The sequence below is a fragment of the Ictidomys tridecemlineatus genome, chromosome 6 (genome assembly GCF_052094955.1).
Source record: "Ictidomys tridecemlineatus isolate mIctTri1 chromosome 6, mIctTri1.hap1, whole genome shotgun sequence".
NCBI classification, from domain to species: domain Eukaryota; kingdom Metazoa; phylum Chordata; class Mammalia; order Rodentia; family Sciuridae; genus Ictidomys; species Ictidomys tridecemlineatus.
In genome coordinates this window covers 24,921,668-24,941,183 of record NC_135482.1, presented here as the reverse complement: position 1 = coordinate 24,941,183, position 19,516 = coordinate 24,921,668, and the positions used below count along the sequence as shown (strand labels likewise).

The following is a 19,516-nucleotide window of genomic DNA, read 5'->3' as shown; positions in this document are numbered from 1 at the left end:
ATTTAAAAAACAGAAATCAAACCAGACACCACTATTGTCTTTAAAGACTCAAGGTCTCCACCCCATGCAGTCTTGCCCCTCTCCTCCCACCCAAATCCCTTGTAAACTATTTTGAGAAATGCTGCTACTGCTGGTGGTGTGATAGGATTTGTAAGAGCATAGATATAAAAAGTTGGAAATATATAAGAGATTCAGATTTTGTTGCAGAGGAGAAATTGACTTGTGAAGTATTGTAATGTAAAATTGGTGTGTTGAAAATGGAAATAACTTGATATATTAAACTGTGGTTTAAGGGTCCATTGTGAGATGAGAAGCTGGAGACATTTATTTTGACCTTTTACTATGAAGATAATTTGAATAGGAAGCTTGCTGATTGTGGAGTGCCTCCCTGTCCCTTCTACTATCACACACACACACACACACACACACACACACACACACACCTATTTTCTATTAATCTTCAAAAACCTCTCTCTATAAGATGAGTATTTTCCCATTTTACAGATGAGGAAGCTTAGGGAGGTAAGCTTTATCCCCGTTCTCAAAGTTAGCACATCATCAGGCTGTTATTCAAACTGAGGGCTCTGTGGGGCATTGTGGTGCACGCCTATAATTTCAGTGGCCCAGGAGGCTGAGGCAGGAGGATCATGGGTTTGAAGCCAGCTTTAGCAACTTAGCAAGGCTGTAATCAACTTAGTGAGACCCTGTTTCAAAATAAAAATTAAAAAGAACTGAGGATGTGGCTCAGAGGCTAATTGCCCCTGGGTTCAATCCATGGTACAAAACAAAAACTACCCAAACCAAAAAACCCTAGGACTCACTTCAAGACCCATGATTCTCCTACTGATGAACCTGAAATGTTTGCAAAGTCTGCCACTCTAATTGTTTATGTGGTTAATGTTCATGAATTGGCAAAGAAGTAAATTGTTATTAAATGACTTTCTCAACTTTGTTAGGCCTATTTGAGATCATGTATTATTAATTTGGGTTAATAAATGTATTTTTACATTTAACTATTTTTTGCTATAAATTTTAATAGGTAGAATTCTGGTTCTAGTGGCAGAAAAGAACAAGTGGCAATTTGTGCATTGTAGAATTTGAGATTAGATTGATAAAGAAGATGGTCTACTATAGCACAAAAGTTAGTAGAAAGGAATAGAGCTGTCATCAAATACAGGGAAGCATTATCTTTAGCATTTGGCCATCTCAGTTTCATGATAACATGAAGAAGCAGGAACCTTCTTTTTTATATTCCATTCCTGGATAATTACCAACTATACTCAGATTTTGCAAGGACCTTTTATTTTGAGATTGTATTTTTCAGCAACAACTCTTATTATCCTATTATGCAATTTGCCTTATTTATGATTCTCAGGTGGGAAAACTTTCAGCCTCTGCAGTTGAAAAGATCACCCTGATTGAGCATTTTGTGGTTGAGCAAGCAGGGTTCAAGACAGGTGAATTCTTTCCAGATGTGCTTCTGAATAACTGAACAGATCCCTGGGGTCTCTTCAGTAATAACACAAGTGACTGCGAATCCTTGCTCTCTTCCTCCATGCATGGCTTCCTGTCATCACTCTGCCAAGGGCCCTTTAGTTGAAGGATGATTACACAGTTAATATAGAGCTGATGAGGAGTAAGTAGTTTATCCAAGGGGTGAGTCTGAGCGTTGCTAGTCCTGTTTATTTGGGTACCACAACCTGTCACTATCCAGGAGACACACAGCAGCTCCACAATCATTTGCTTTATTATAATTTTCAACATGAAATGGAACCATTTCTTCCTGGTACATAATGTCCCTGTATAAAAATAAGTGGTAGCACTTGATGAGCTTTAAAGAGTCTAGAGCCAGACTAATTAGCAACTGAAGTTGCAAAGATTCCACTTGGCACTAATGGCACCTCTTCTGAGGTTAGAGGTTATTCGAGCAGATGAGGGGATGGGAATGGTGGCTTCTTGATTTCCAATGCCTAGTTCTCAACTTAGTGACAGGCAAGCTAAGATAGCTGAGACAGGAGGAGAGGCCAGCAAGCCAGATGGATTTCCTGCCACACTCAGAAATGGAAGACGGAGTGCACTCAGCTTTGTATTAATGGCATTTTCCAGGTCTGAAAGACTCTATGCAGCATCTGGAGGTGCCTGCATGCATCATCAAGCATGTTGAAGGGGGAAACTGAGACCTACCCCAAGCGTCAGCTGTTTAGGAAGTTTTCTCTGACAATAGTCTGTACTCCTGGAGGTGAACTTTGTGGTATTCTCTTGTGTGTTTCTTTAACACAAAACATATGTTATTATATTCTACTTGTATGTTTCCTTGTTTACCTCCCCTCTGGACTGTGAACTCTTGAAGACAAGAATACTTGTCTTTGAATGTTCACTGCCTAGAATACATTATGTGCTTCACAAATGTTTGTTGAATAAAGGAAACAGTAATATTCAGCTCCTTCCTTCCTCACAACCCTGTTCCTGTTCCTAGGAAAAATTATACTATATCAGATACCTATCATTAATAAACAGAACTAACAGAATATGGTAGCACAGACATGGATATAGTTGAAAGATAAGGGTGATTATAAAATATGTAGGAATAAAATTAATAAGAAATGAGCAGGACCTAATTGAGTTCATAAAAGGATATTTGAATCAATAAACATACTGTGTTCATTAGTTAAGAGTCGATATAGTAAATATGTCAATCTCTCTTTTGTTCCTTTTATTCTAAAATTTAATGCAATTCCAATATAAATTGCAATGTAATTAGTATTCTATAGAATTTGATGAAATGCTTCTAAAATATTGCTTTAGAGACTTGTGAAGAATGAAAAATGGACAATTTTATCTCGTCAAATATTAAAACATTAGAAAATATAGAAAAGAACAATGAATAGTTAAACAAAGTAAGAAATTGGAAGCCAGTATGATCTGGAGACCAAAACTTGTCAGACACTGAAAGAAAAATTACAGACTTCATGAGCATAGGTATAACCTTATTAGAATATTAGCAAGCAGAATCCAGCAAAATAGAAAATTGATAATATATCGATACCAAATGGGGTTGTTTTCATCAGCTTATTTGTTGCTGTGACTAAAAGACTCAACCAGAACAACAGTAGAGGAGGAAAGGTTTATTTGAGGGCTCATGGTTTTAGAGGTCTTAGTCCATAAAAGGCCAGCTCCACTCCTCAGGGCTTGAGGTGAGGCTAAACATCATGGTGGAAGAGTGTGGTGGAGGGAAGAAACTCACATTATGATTAAAACCGGGGGGAGGGGGGGGACTCCACTCATCAGATACAAATATACACCCAAAGCCACACGCCAATTCCCACCTCCTCCAGTCACACCCTATCACTTCAGTTACCACTCAGTTAATCCCTATCAAGGGATTAAATCACTGATTGGATTAAGACTCTTACAATCCAATAATTTTTCCTCACAACCTTCTTGCACTGTCTCACACTTGAGCTTTGGGGGACACGTCACATCCAAACCATAGTAGGGTTTATCCCCAAAACATAAGATTGGTTTGGCATTTGAAAGTCAATGTAATTTATCATATTACAGAATAAAGAGAAAATAGAATGGGCTAGGTATAATAGGAAGTCTAGCAGCAGACTTGACTATGTATGACAACCAAGGACAGATCTACAGTCCCTTATGAGACATCAGGATCAGCCAAGTTTCCAACTTAAGGGTATTTAGCAGTATCTCATAATAAGTTTCATATGTGCTTCCACAGCAAAACCATGAATGGTGACACTCAGTGGGGTAAAGCCCAGAAACAGTCTCATGTTAGCTCAAATCAAGTTTTGTTTCCAAAGTGAATTATAACAACAAACTACAAAATTATCAACTTTGTAAATCTTTGTAAACATGAAACCATTAGCAGAAACCAAAGTAGTTTTAATAAAGAGATAGGTTCTATTTAGCTATGTAAAAATTAACTTTTCTATAATAGAAAACACCATAATTAAGGTGAAGAACTAATTTCAATGAAGAAAAAACGTTAGTCACACACATAGCAGCCAAAGGGTTATTGCCCATAGTTTTAAAAGAGCTCATACAGATAAATAAACAAAATATGAATTCTGTAGCACAAAAACCAAGTGTAGCAAAAGGCAGTTAGCAAGAGAAGCAACACAGATGGCTGGCAGTACTCCATTACTATCATGACAACCGCCATTTACTAGCAGTTACCATTTACTCAGTTGGCCAGGCACTGGGCTAAGGGCTTTACATTTAATACTTAAGAAAACACTGAGCCAGGTGCAGTTATTTACAGTTTGCCATGAGGACAGTCCAGTTTAGGGAGTTAAAGCAGCTTGTACTAGATCACACATTTAGCAGGACTGTTGTAACCCAGGATTATCCTCCTCCAAAGCTCTTGCTTACTGTCTCTCCAGATCTTTATACTTAGAAAGAGAAAATGCAGTGGATGCAATCAGACATTACCATTTTGTTTTATCTATCTGATTAGCAACAAATTGGCAGTGACTTAAAAAAGAGTACTCATAACTAGGGGCGGTGAAGCCTGCACTCTCACATACTGCTGGTGCAAGTGTTAGTTGGAATGGTCTTTCTGGAAGGCTCTTTGACAATGTGTGTCAGAAGTGAGATCCTCTGACATAGTGTATTTCTAAAAATTTGAAGGGATTAGTTTGACAAATACTTGTATGTAAAAGGATGTTCATTCCTGTATTGTTTTAAAAGCAAAGACCAAAAGAAACTTGTCCATCAATGAAAGATTGGTTAAATCAGTTGTGGTAGAATTGAAGATGTAGAGTTATATTTATTATTAGTTTTTAAAAATATTGTTCCTCAGCTACAACTGAACAGAAAACAAAGCAGGTTGTCAAAACAAAGCAAAACAAAGCAGGTTGCCAAACAGTATACATGGCATGGCTGTATATTTGAAAAACTCATGTAGGCTCATACACCAGGAAACAAAATCTGGGGACGCTGTGCAACCGTGTTAACAGTGGATGCAGAAGAAATACATTTTCTTCTTTTTTTTCCCTGCAATATCTATTGATGTATTTTCATTGTATGCATATACAATATGTGTATACTATAGTTGAAAAAGCTTTTTATAATTTTCATACTGATGGAACATCCCAACTTGAAGATAAACACACAATTTGGGGATGCCATTCAAGTCTGCATATTTACTTTGCCTTTGTTTAGGTTCTGCTAGATAAGGAAAGAATGCTTTTTTTTCATTCTTTGAGAATGGTTGACACAGGCATGCACTCACATATTCACTTTATTTCCTGCATGTTTTTCCAAGAATTAATGAGTACCTTTTTCACCATTATGTTTAAATTAGTAGTTTGCCAGCTATTTGCTGTAAAAGTCCAGTTAGTGTAAAAGGTACTTGAGAGAAGCTCTCAGTAGATATAAGGAAGTCCTGTTTGTTTTCCCAATCGGTAGATCAACAAGGACTGGTCTCTTATTGGAGACCTTCTTTATTGCAATGAAAAATGTAAAAGTTGTCTTAACAAATATAACTGATTCCCTGAGGAATCTTTTGATTTAGAGAAGCATTTTTTTTTCTAACAGGGAGACAGTCATATTGGGAATATCTCAAAAGACTTGATAGAACCTATGAAATTGACTATGAAACAATGACAGTCAGTATTTTATTTGGCATGTGACCAATTTGCACAGTGACTTTGAATATCATCCTGGCTACTCAGAGGACATTGTTTAATGATAAGAATTATGGACTAATTAATAGCGTGCATTTTGAGAGTGTCTCTGAAGATTTGAATAGAGAGGAGTTCCATTTGATTGAACTAGTAGTTTTAGAAATAGGTTTCTAAATTGCTTACCAAATGAAAAAGGGAAACACATGTAGCAAAAATGCTGGTTTTAGATCGTTCTAAAGGCCATTTGGGGGAACAGAACAAGGTGACAATCTTTGAGAAAATAGTCAGTAATGGGTTCTTTAGAGACAGTCTTAATGCCGCAGTTATTTCAAATTATCTTTAAAATGGTTTGTTGACTCTGTCCTTCTGTTTTGACATTCGCTTTTGAAGGCCTACAAGTTATACTGATAGTGTTTGAATAGTGGGACTCTTGTGTAAGGTTAAGAGGGTACATTTTGGAGTCAGACAAACCAGGGTTAAAATTCAGCCAAGCTCTACCATTTAGTAGTTTGAGTGTTGGCAAGTTTGAGTCTAACTTCAGCATCTTCATCTCAAAAGTACCAATCTTACAGGGTTATTGAGGATTAAATTAAATAATTTTGTAAAGAATTCAGTGCCTTATGTGTGTGTATAAAATGTATAAAATATATATATCATAGTAGCTGTCAAATAATGTGGAATGAACTAGTAATATTAGTGAATTAATGATATACCTCTTACCTTTGAAGCCAGCTTCTTATGTTCCTAATGCTGATATTAGAAATAAGAATAGTATGACTTATGGAAAGAATTCTAGATCTAGAACCAGAGAGACCTAGGTTTAAATTAAGACTATTTATGCCAACAGGGGGACTTGTTGGGAGAGTGGTATACAGATGGTCTGTATAAAGTGCTTAGCAAGCATCAGGTACATGTAACAGCTCAAAACATTTTAGTTCCCCTTTTCTACTTCTCTCTCTTTGGTCTAATCCCTTGAGGAATATGGTAAATACAGCATTGAAATAGAGAAAGAGAACTTCAGGCAAGAATCATTGCAATAGAGCCATGACTTGCATTTACCAAGGCAAACAGGACCCTGGGATGCTTAAACTGTAGTATTGTACATTTGTTTGGGGACTGGAAAATAATGTTCTTATTCTTCTTGTCTATAGTCAGTCTATTACTGGAAAAGTGGGACCTAATTGATGTTTGAAGCTTTTAGGTTCAAAAACTTTGTTTTAACCTCTATTATTTGTTTTACCCATCTTACTTACAAATATCACCTTATAAATAACACTTATAAATATCTCTTCCTCCAGTTATTTCTTTTATTCTGTTCTTTTCAGCAGTTTCTCTCTTCTCTTTCCACCCATGCCAATTCGAATAGTTATGTGGGGGTATGTTAAATGTTGATAGACTCACTATGTTCCTTCAGTCCATGCTGATTTCTTTTAGGATGTGACTTTGGGTAGGCTACTTATTCTCCAGTCACCACCTCCTACCCATGATCTAATTGTGATACAGAGATCCAGGAAGTATGACTAGTTTTTCTTTCTTCTGTGAGCCATTGGTGGACTTGTTAGGAGAGCCGTTGGTTTTAGACAACAACATGAGAGACTTAGGATCAACCATCATGATCTATGTATACTCTATACCAGGCTTATTATGGTTAAAAACTAGAAATCATTTTACAAACACAACAGTTGAGTTCTTTTATAGAACTTATTATATTGTGCAAAATATGGAAGGCACTGGGGATACAACAATAATTAGGTCCTCAAGGAATTATGAGTTCAGTAGAGGTGACGGACACATAAACAAATATGGTATTGTCTGGTAGGGGCAGCATAGGTCTATATACAAGGGTCAGAGGAGGCAGTGATGACTACTTGGATCTGAGGCAGTGGAGGGAGGTGGCATAGCTATTGAAGAATAAAGCAGAATCTGCTATGTGAACAAGGTTGGAGGGGATTAGTACACAGAAAGACAGAGCAACATGGACCAGCAGAGCTTGCACAAGGATCTCCAACTATAGAGATACCATCATATTATTAAGGGTGAAATCTGCAGTGCCATGGTAGGCTGTGAAATCTCTTTTCTTTGCAGTCTCAAAAATAAAAACGATATTTTTGGATATCATTTGGGTGGTACTTTTGCTAGAGGTAGAGGTATATACTTCATATGGCAGATAAAAGCCAGTGATTATTATACACACTGAAATTATAGTACTTAATTTAGAAGGACTCAAACTTTGCACTTACTAATCTGCACTCAGTAGGTACAGTTTCCAAGTCACCTAACTGCGGCAGTCTGGTGCATGCAACTCTGAGGTTCTTAGTGAAATAAATGCCATCATGAAAGGCACTGCAAATTCTGTATCACTCTTTCTCCATTAGACGGGTGTTTTCCTTTGGAGCAGGGGTAGTTCCCAGGGAATCCATGTAGTAGTCAGAAGAAAAATGAAGGTGTTTTCGTCTCTTCCACCTTGGCTGCCTGAGAGTGAAATGGAACCGTGGGTATTGTCTACCTTTAAATCATCCATGCTGCCTGTTCCACGGCCTTCACAGGCCAGGGAACAGGTAGTCAGTTTATAGTTCTAAGAACTGGAGCAGGACTGCTGTGCTTGCAGTTGCATGCTTTTTATGGAACCAGGAATGTTGTTTAGGGAATTTAGGCAGCTGAACCTGACACATTAGCAATTTGAACTGAGGTAAAATTTTGGGGTAAGAAAATATAGCTCATCGCTCGTCATATAAACCCATTTGAGTATTTAGGTGGCTGAGGGGAAGGCTAGGGGGTATTCTGAAGGCAAGCGGGAGTTTCCCAAACAGCTCCCTCTCTGTTCCTTTTTACTGTAAGAGCTGCATTTAACTAGGCTGACCACGTGGCCTGTTTTGAAAAGGGCAGTCATGTTCTTCTGCTACTTCTTAGCTGTTTTGTTAGTTGGAGCAAAACAACAGCGCCGCTCATTTATTTTGCAGGGTTAGAGGAAAAAGGGCTGGCTGAAGAATGGGGTGGGAAGCTGGAGGAGAAAGGAGGGGCCAAAAGCGTCAGACTGTGGGGACTGAGGACCTGAAGGAGGCCCTGTGGCCTCAGGCATGCCTGGAACTCTGCCTTTTAGAAGCCTGTTGACAATCTCATCCTAATTTAACCTTCTGTGGAATTCTTCCATGAGATGCGGTTGCCAACTTCGGCTTCCTAGAGAAGAGAGCCGGCCCACCCTGTTGTAAAGTGTACCCACAGAGTGGGCAAGTGGGCCCCGGAGAGAACTGGGACAACACAGGAGGCCGAAAATCCCCACTCTTGAGAAACACGCTCAGCACCTGCCTCACCCTGCTGCTGTCCCTGCCCCCCCAAACCAGCTTCGGCCCAAACTAAAACTGGTGTCATCCTAGCCTGGGCTGATTCTTTTTGGTGCATAAAATGCCAGTCTGCTGTTTTATCTTCATGAACAGCAGAAACTGTACTTCTTTGCAGACAAATCACAAAAAGATAACAGGGACCAGATTCAAATGAATAAAAATTATTAGTAAGTTTAAGACTCTGGCTTTAAGAAAAAGAAAGAAGGATGAGATGGGCAGAGAGGCAAGAATGAAGGGAGAGGGCCTTTTTGTTGTTGTTGTTTTTAAATTAGTTGAGAGGGTCATCTTATCAGCCTTAAAAATGTATCTTTAGGGGAAACCATCATTTAGATTACTGGTAGTTTCTTTCTTCATCATTCTAAATTTTCCTTAAAGTGTGACTTTGAAATGATAACAGCGAGTCTGGGAAAAGAGAACACAGCACACACACACACACACACACACACACACACACACACACACACACATTTACACCCCTCTCCGCATCCTCATTCTTCTCACAGCAGACTACACAAGGAATATGATTCTGAAGACACTTGCACTGAAGTATTCTGACTGACCTTGGCAGTGGTGAAGGCCTAGGAGGAAGTATAGTGCCATGGGATGGGCAGCTGCCACCGAGAAGAACCATGCTGGCTCTATCTCTGTCCTCCGCCCAGATGATGAGAGGCGACTTTGAGCAGTGATCAACGTAATCTCTTCTTTTAAAAAGTGTATATCTTGTTTATTTTCAATGAAGATTTAAAGTTGGTACCTATTCATCTAAACAGGATATGTAGAAAATGCATAATATTAAAAAGCTAATATTATGTATTATTTAGGTTTTATTAAATTATTTGCCTAAACTACTGAATTTGCATTCTCTAACTTATATTGAAACTGGAGGATTTCTTCTTTTTTTTTAATCTATTAAGATTAAATATATAAATCGTTCTAGAAAAATATAATACAAGAATCAAGGCTGTCTCCTGGCATTGGTGGTTTCTATTGTTTAGGTTCTCAGAGCTGTGACAATGTCACTGGATTTTAAGAATTCAGAAAGATAAATAAAAGTAAAACTTACTGCCTTGAAATGGGAAAAGGAAAGAGCCTGTGGGTAGTCTTCTATTTTTAAGGTAGTCATTCTTTCTTAAAAATAGAAAAAAAATATTTTTCATTTATTAAGGAAAAAAACCTGGTCTATATTTTTTAATTAAAACAAATCCCAGTATTTTATAGGGAGAATATTACTAATCATTGTGGGGGGCTACTAAGTACAACTCTGCTTTTGGTCTGTTGTGAATATGCCTTCTATTTTCTTCTTCACTAGGAATCACCATTTTTAATTGTAAGAGGGCTTTTATCAAAACATTTGAATAATTTATTTTGGAGCACCTAACTTTAGAAGATGTTTAATGATTTTTATAGCATAAAATACAAACTATTTTTTTTAATTTTAGGAAACAAATCATAAATTAAACCTCTATTGGGGAAATTTGGACAAAGATTCAACAGTTTATAGAAGGAAATATATTTAAGATTGTGTATATTTTTTTATGACAGGGTACATGGATTTGGAGTTGTAACTAGTAGTCACGTTATCTGTTTAGAAATGACTTAAAAAATAGGGGAAAAAAAAATTCTCCAATCAGACCGGGTGCTTTCTAGGTATTAACTTTGTGGGCTGAAATTAGATAGTGAAACAGGATAATCAGAATAACTTCTTTCTCAATATATAAATATTTCTCCTTTTTTTTTTTTTTAACATTTTAGTCAGTTATGAAGAAATCCCAGAAATGAGGTACTAGACTGGCTATATAAAAGGAATTCTGAGGTTGTAAACTGTTCCGATTTCCTATGATATTAAGATTTTTTTCCCCGAAAAATAATTTTTCATGGGGATTGTTAAATATATTAATTTTTCATAGTTTTCCATAATGCTGCGGTTATTAAAGGTCTTGTTTTTTTAACAGTTTTTACAAAAGGTATCTGAGTGAATTTATTTTTGTTTGTGACCATTTTTGTTTGTTATTGTGATTAATATGTGAAAGTAAGATAAATTCTAGTCTTAGAATATACAAGTATATTTCTGTGAAAGCCATGTTCCTGTCATCAAGACCTAACTAGAAAACGTAGCAGTCATACTTGATCATTAGTAATCATTTTGAAAGTCTCTGATCATTTTTTTAAAGCCAGCTTTTTAAATGTTATCTGTTATTTATTCTTGTTACAGTAGTTTAGTTATTTTTTGTATAACTATACTTCTTCCCAAATAGTTAGAAATAAAATCAGCATTATTTGTGATAAAAATGTATGTACATTTAATAATTTTGTTATATATAATACTTAGTACCTGTTGAAAGCTGTTTGACTTTCGGTTTTAAAAGAGCTCTCTAGTTTGGTGAGGCTGCAAAGATTCCAGCTTTCTCTGCGGCCTGCCAGCCAAATAATTTTTGCAGCGTTTTTTCTTTGCTTTCTTATAAACATTTAAGAAATCATACTTGCATTTCCTTAAGGACAGCCATTAAACTAGAAAGCACTGAAGTTATTATGAAATTACTCTTTGTTTTTTCATACATCAGGGAGGAATGATAGATTTTGTGTATCCTCTGTGCGTTGTTAAAACAGAAATACTTAGGGCTGCTATTCTCCTGGAGTTGCATTCTTACCTTATTTCAGATGAAATGATTTCATCAGACTATGTATCTTTAAAGTGAGTTTTGTTGCTTTAGTGCTTGGGCAAAGATATTTACTTTTATTTTTGTGTACAGTATCTTCTAAGGCACTTCTGCCCTATCTGGTGTGCCCAGATTTGGGATAGGCATGGAAGACTCTCAGGCTGGCAAATTATTATCTGATTTTCTAGAAAGCACGATACCTGTAAAATAGGTCCCTCTTTAAAGATTATCAAGAGAAAAAGAAGTTAAAATGTCAAAGAAGGTGCGACTACAGTAAAAACTTTTTTTTTCTTCTGTAAACTCCTGATGTCTCATAGGAAGCTTTGGAGCTTATTCTCAGCTAACAGAATAATTTAAATATGAAAGATGCCATGAAAAGGCAATATAGTCTGTTTAAGGCCCACTGTTCTTAAGGTGTGTGGTTATTAATCTTGGTTTGAATTAACAAATTATGTAGTACCTTATTCATTTGCATAGAAAGGGTTGAAGGACGTGGTTGTTGGTTCGGTTTTAGCACGAAGAGGCTGATTTAAGTATTACAAGCCTTTCTGCTTCTGTTTGTGATTCTCTGGAAATGCTATTAGTTTTATCGTGTTGTGTTCTCATAGCTATGGTCAAAGTAAATAGATTTAGGTATAAAACAGACATTTTCCTCTCACTAAAACGAGGGGACTGGACGTGCCTTTCCTAGGCTCTTTCCAGAGACCGGAATCTCCGACTCTGAACTCAGTGCTAGCTCCGCACTCCACCTTTCTTACTGTGCACTCCCCGACTTCAGTTATCTGATTTGCAAGTCAATGTTGTGGAAAGTTCTCTATTGTAATGCAGAAACTCAGCCTCAGGTCCTTGCTGATAGCAACCACCCAAAGGCACCCTTGGACCACCACAGAAAGAAAAATCTTTTTAAAAGATGGCAAACTGCTTTCAGTTCGCCTCAGATGAAAGTCTTGAGCTGCATCTGGCGGAGCTGGGTAATCCAATCTATTTTAATGCAAAGATTTTCCGAGAAGGCAGGAAACCGTCAAGGGGAAGGCTTTCAGGCATCTGCTGTTTCGTTTCCAGATCCCTTGTGTTAATTTAATGTTTCTAGGGAACCGGGCTCTTGCTTTTTCTCGGAATCCCTCCTCTAGGAACTGGGGAGTGCGGTGGCGCTGTGCAAGCGGTAGATCATCCAGAGGGTTGGTCCGGGCGCGCGGCGCGTCCCCGCAACCAGGGCAAAGCCCCTGGACCTGCATCCTCTCGCCCGCCCTGGCCCCGGCGCGGAGTGGACTGCACGCTCGAAAGGGTTGTTTGTTTGCATGAGTCTCCTTTAGCCCAAGGGAAAGGTAAATAAGTGATAGGCGCGTCCCCACTCTGCCCAGGGAAACTCAGCCCTGTCTCACCGAAAATCCAGCCCAACTGGAACCTGAGTGAAACACAGATCTTGCATAAATACTCACATTTGGGTCTGGGAAAGAAAACACGGGGAAATTGGCCTTTCTGACGATAACCCTTGAGTAAACCAGCAATCACAGGTTGCCGGGAAATTTCTTGTCATATGCGATGAACCGGCTTTCTGTTTGGAAGGGGCAAACCATGCTAGTGGAGTCAGGTGTTTGCGCCATTGGAGATTAGTGACAGGTTGTCTGCCAGTTCACTTTCACCAGGGCCAGAGGCGGGCCAGGTCTCTTCCCTCCTGCGGTTTTCATCTCCCGCCTCACACCAGGAGGCCCCCCAAACTTCACTTTTGAAAACGAGTCCTGCAGAATTATAGATAAAAGTCTGCTTTTATAACATAGTTTCGTTTTAGTATATAGTGTGTTATTTCCTTTTAGACATTGTAATGCTAATAATTCACGATGCTAAGAGAATTGTCCTGGACACCTGACGTTAAAATTTATGAGTTCACATAGCTTTTAGAATACTAGTGACTTAAGTGACTCTGTTAACTCCAGTATTCTGTATTAAGTTGATGGCATCACAGAATTTTGGAGATAGAGGAGAGGGTAGGGGTTATTTAGGTCAATTTTTCTATGAAATTCTAGGAAACATTTTTACAGTTCTGAGTATTTGAGGCAGCCCATTCCACTGCTAGAGAACTCTAATTATTATAATGTTATTCCTACATCAAATAGAATTATCTCTGTGTTCTTGTTCTCCTTTAAATAATAAAAGGCTAAAATTATTTTCCACATTTGGGTGAGGGTGATATATACTTGAAGACAAATTAGATTACTCAGGTCTTACAATCACATTTGGACTCCAAATTCTTGCTTTATGTTTTATGAATCTTTTTTTGTACTACTTAGAAACAATGGCAAGATTTCTGATTTTGAGAGTATGCTATAAAATATCATATTGACATTATTTTTTATTTGAAAAAATTTTTGGTTTCACACATCCTGGTCTGTTAAGATAGTTTGTTTTTGTTTTGTTTGTTTTTGGTTTCTGTATAATTGATTTGGCAGAAATAAATAAAGATAAATGAGTTTAACAACTTGGGTGCTCACTTTTAGTTCTTTTTATTTACCCCTTGTATTTGCTACCATAGCATGTTGTCAAAAAGTTAAAGATTTTCAACAATACCTTTCTTACTCTTTTTGTGGGTTAGAAGTTGGGGCACAGTGCGGCTCTTCTGGGTTCTCTGCTCAGGATCTCATAAAACCAAAATCAAGGTAGCAGCAGGCCTGAACTCTTACCTTTAGGTCCTGGCAGATAATCCATTTTTAGGCTCTTTGGCCAAATTTAACCTCAGGTGGGTGTTGGATTCTGCTGTGGAGTCTCATTTCCTTGTTGTTAGCTGGGGTCTTCTAGAGGCCACCTGCCTCCAGCATCAAAGCCAGAAATAGCATGTGGAATTAGCTTCAAGTTGCCATGCCTTCTCTTTCTGGACACCTGACATTAAAATTTTGAGTTCACATGGCTTTTAGAATACTAGTGACTTAAGTGACTCTGTTTTTTAAAAGGCTTTTACAAGACTCATGTGATACATTGAACACACTTGAATGATCCAGCTTAATCTCTCTAGCTGACTGATTAGTATCCTAAATTATATCTGTAAAGTTCCTTCACAGCAGTTACCTAGATAAGTGCTTGCTTGAATAACCAGGGATGGAACTTTGGGGGAATTTTTGGGATATTTTCTGGGCATTCTTTTTATCACATCCCTCTAGGTACAAATTCCTGTGATGGTAACCGCCGTTTATCGATTTAAAGGGATTTAAAAGATTTTAATGATAAAATTTTTACAAGGTAAAATTAAAATTACAAATGCAGATAACACCGAATATTATAATTTTTAGAGGTTTAATATACTATAATAAAAATTTATCATAAGTAGTTGTTTTTTAAACTCAAACTTCTACCTTGACAAATATTCTCAATCTTGTTTTATTTTTGGTATCATAATAAAATTGCATCAGATAGAAGTCAGTTTATAGTACCAACCATGCTCTCATTTTCTGTCTCTATAATAACAACACTTGCATTTTTAAAAGAATGGTTTTTATTTGTACTCTGATTTCAGCCTTGGGGAGTTTTTGATGTACTTAAATATAATTCTACTAGAATCCAATTTTGGATAAGAAACTTGGTCCCCTGACCTAGCTGCCACCTACTCATACCTAAAATAAACTTGAAACTTCCTAGTTGTAGGGCACTTGTAAACACCTCTTGGTGTCTTGCAGAGCTCTTACATCTTAAAGGAGGGCAGGCTCACTTACTAATTTACTGCTTCTGAAACTTGAATACCATTTGTTACCTAAACTCTTTTTTTCTTTTCAGAATTTGGTGGTGGTATAGGGGATGGAATCCAGTGCTTTACATGTTAGCGGGGCTCTCTACCACTGAGCTACACCCCCAGCCCTTCTTTTAGAAATGTTAACTGCTAACTACTATTCTGGAGTGTGAGTTAGACACAGGAAAATTCTGGTGCCTCAGAATTATAAAAGAAAAGAATGATCAACAAACAGATCCAAGGGTAGAACGGAAAGCTCTTAGGGGTTTCAAGAATACTCTTTAGGATGCTCCCCTCTTTTTTCAGTAACTCCGTGTCTTCCAGTAACTCAAATAAGTGGGAGGCCCAGAGCAAGTAGTGGGGATCTCACAGTGTTGTGCTCAGAAGTGGTGCTCTGGGAAGTGACCCATAATCTGGAGATTTGAGGTGGAAGTCCAAGCAGCAAGTGTGCCACACCTGAATTTGGAGCCTCCTCAGCCCTCAGGGAATGTGATGATCAGATCTTAGCCATGTTTCTTGGTGGCTGTGTACATTTAAGAAACTTGCAACATGACTGGGAGCCTTCTTTTGCTTCCCCTAATTTATGATTATTTTCATGTAATGAATGATGGTCATGAACATTTTGGTACAGAAGGCTTTAATTCTGGCCCAGTATCTATAATTAGTGAAGTAGAACGATTTAGAATTCTGTTATTGCTGAAGTTTTTACAACTGAAAGTAAATGGATTCATGTCAGTATATTATTAAGTATACAATTACTTATTTGTCTATTTATCCATACTCCACCTTATTACAAAAAGGGGTGGGGAAATTTACACACTCCCATGCCACCAATTGGAGTAAATAGATAACGAAATTAAGGTGAAAGGAAAGTAAGACTAAGAGAAAAATAAAAAGACCGGAATGGGCAGGGTTAGAATTTTAAACTACATGTGCTAGAGCTAGGCTACAAATTTGGCTTTTTTTTTTTTTTTTTCTGACAACCAAAACAAAAAGGTAGAAAAATAATCAGCTACCAGATTCATTTTATTCAGATGATGATTATAAGAAGAGTGGGATTATCCCTCAAACTCATATTGAAAGGGAGACATTGATGTTTTCCTTTTTGACGCTGTGATATTCCAACATGTTCCCAGCACGGACAGATCTAAGAATACCAAGCTGAAGACTTCTTGAAGACACAAAGATTTTGTGGGCTTAGGAAACAGAACCAGGTTTATTTTTTTTTTCTAGAATGAAAACCTTTGTCATGAAGATTTCTTTTTCAGTTGTACACTTTTATCTGGTTAGTTTCCAGCTCATGAATTTATAATATGCTGAAGTTCATTTTCAAGTTACTAGTTTGAAATTAATTATATATTTTCCCAAAGAAATGATGTTGTCTACAAACTAATTTCAGATTTATGATGAACCCAAGACTCAGAGAGGTTCAAATCTGAATAAATACATGTTTACAACTCTGTATTCAAAAGCTTTGAAGCTGGATTTTGCTGAATTCAGATTTTTAAATTTAATTCTTTTTTAAAGAAGGATAATGTTGTACATTTACCAATTATTACATAGCACGACAGTGTGGTCTGGAGCATGATCCTATAATCAAACCCATTAATATATTTTCAGTGAAACTGATGAATATTCACACTCCGTTGGATAAATAAAAACTATAAATAGCCTTATGTCAGCTCAGGTCAGGTTTTGTCACCAAATGAATCCAAGCCCAGGGAGTTCAGGTCAGGTCAGGTTTTGCTGCCAAATGAATTATGAAAAAAACTTTTTTTTTTTTTTTAAAGCTTTGGGATTTCAGATTAGCAGATCTCTATTAAACTTATTTTTTTTTAAATAAGAAAACCACTGGTATTATAAATCCTAAACACAATGTAATGTCATTTTATGAGAAAATATATCAAATTCATGTTATTCCTATCTATGAAGCCATTACTCTATAGCAGCCCTGCAGTAGGAGTGAAGTGTTTTCAACAGGCTGGATGGAGTCTACGGTAGCTCCAGGGAGAGAGAACCTCAGGTATCCAGAGGCCAAGCACTGGGAGGCCATGCTGGGGAGGCAAGAGGGCAGGGGCAGGGCTTTCTTTCCTGTATCCATGTAGGGCACGGAGTATGGCGGTGGTATCAGGTAGCCTTTTACCTCCTCTCTTCTGCTCTTTCCCCAACTGCCTGTAAGGTTATCAGGAGGTGCCAAAATGATATAGCTTTTGAAAGTAGGCAAACCTAGGCCTCAATCTTGGCTTTGGTCTCCTCTAGCAGGGGACCCTAAGATGGTTCGACTTGAGAAATGGGGAGAAAAGGAATTTTCTATTTATCTACCTACCTACCTATCTCCAGTTTGCTTGCTTTCTAGGGTGGTTGAGAAGATTCAGTGCAGTGTACAGTGATAGTCGTGCCACAAGGAATGGGTGTGCGTTCTCATTGCTGTCCCTCTCATACTTTTCATTAGTTTTCTGCTCTTCCCCCTGAACACTGAGCAGCAGGGAGCTGGTTGCCATGAGGGAAGAAGAGAAACTCCTTAGACAGTGAGAACCACATCACGCCAGGGAAGTGATCTATCTGCAAGGGCATGAAGGCCCCAAGTGCAGACATTTGTATCTCACCTGTCCAAGGCATCTAGTCCCCTTGGAGCCTGATTTTAGTCTTTCTGGAAGAAAGAATAATCTGCAATCTCTTGTGGGAGTTGAGGCTTGCCTGAAACTGTTGCAGCCATGAAAGCAGTAAGCCCTCCAAGAATCTACTAGAAGTAACACAACTATTCTGGGGCTTTAGAATAAGCCTCTTTTGGTGCCATCCTAATTCTTCAAATTAACTGCATCTGTTCTTTCAATAATCTTATGTATTTCATGAATCCAGGCACTATTCTGGGAATATAATTGTTAACAACCTAGGCGAGATCTCTGCTGTCCTGGTATGTTTGAAAATAACAAGACGGGGAGGTCAGGGAAAGTGTGTCTGAGGAAGTGATAGTGAAGCTGACACCTGAAGGATGAGTAGGCTTTAGTCACCCAGGAGCATTCTAGATAAAGGAGCCAGGAAGTTCATAGGACCTAGGAAGGGGAGAAGCTTGGTGTGTTCCAGAACTTGTCTGAAAATCATGTTTGTTGGAACTTCATGAGAAAGAGGGAAGATCAGGGGCTGAGCCAGACCATGCTGAGCCTTGTAAGCCCTGCACAGGAGTGTGGATTTTATTCAAGGAATGAGAAGCCTCTGAAGCTTTTCATGAAGAATTGGCAGAGTGCTGGGCTCTTTTGGTAATATTTCAGTGTTTCCCTTGTTTTTAACTCAAATGTAAATAATTTGAAGTCATTTGTTCCTCTTTATTTTTTAGCTTTTCTTTTTAATGAACTGTCATCATTAATTAGCTTTTTGGTGAAAGAACACATGAATAGTTACCTCTGTAATACTGAGTCATTTTTCAATTATCTGTTTCTACTATGATTTGTTTTTCTGCTGTGGGTTTAGCCTGTTTGTCTTTCAGCACACCCCTCCTTGGTGTACTTTCTCTTTTAAGCCTTTCTTTTCTCTTTCCAGTTTTGGAACCATGATAGCCTTTCTTGTGTGCATCTATTTATTTCGTGACCTTTAGGGCCATTCTTTCTTGGCTGTGCTACTTTGCTTTATAGAACTTGGTTCAATACCACAAACCTAACACAGCTCCAGTACTCAGTAGGTAGTGGCAAAAGTGGATTTTTGTGATGGAAATGAGGACAGCACATCATGTTTCTGTCCTTAAGCAGACTACTGTCTAAGGAGAGCTACTTCAGAACCCAAATGTTTGCCAATGGTTGGCAGAGAACTCTAATAACAGAGGGACGGGAAGGGAACTTTGAGAGTATAAATTTGATATCAAACCTAAGATCTAGCCTCTGTTCTGGCTTTTTAATTTGTTGAGTTCTTCAGGGAGAGAAAATTTCATTATCTTTATGGACAACTGAATCAGGTTTTATTCACATTGAGGAAAAATTATCTAAAACTTGATAATAATAAAACAAGATGAAGGTTACTGTTGAGCATGAGGGTCATCTGATTCTCTACATAATGTACCTTTGTTTTATTGACTGTTTGCTATTAATTAGTATCTAGATTCTGTAAAGTTGATGTAACACAAATGATTTTTGACAGATAAAAAAGATCATCTCAAAGGTCATGTTT

General features: G+C 37.8%; 1 protein-coding gene and 1 long non-coding RNA gene across 3 annotated transcripts in view; one reads left to right on the top strand and one right to left on the bottom strand.

Annotated features, from left to right (window-relative positions):
* Positions 1-19,516, top strand: part of Cradd (CARD and death domain containing adaptor protein) — a 164,912-nt gene that overhangs the window by 42,424 nt on the left and 102,972 nt on the right. The gene's annotated exons all lie outside the window — the stretch shown is intronic.
* LOC144378571 (uncharacterized) lies at positions 1,155-13,275 on the bottom strand. The gene is made up of 3 exons (XR_013440390.1): positions 13,083-13,275; positions 9,547-9,748; positions 1,155-1,590 (listed from the first exon to the last, which is right to left on the bottom strand). It is a non-coding gene; the product is annotated as an uncharacterized LOC144378571 (long non-coding RNA).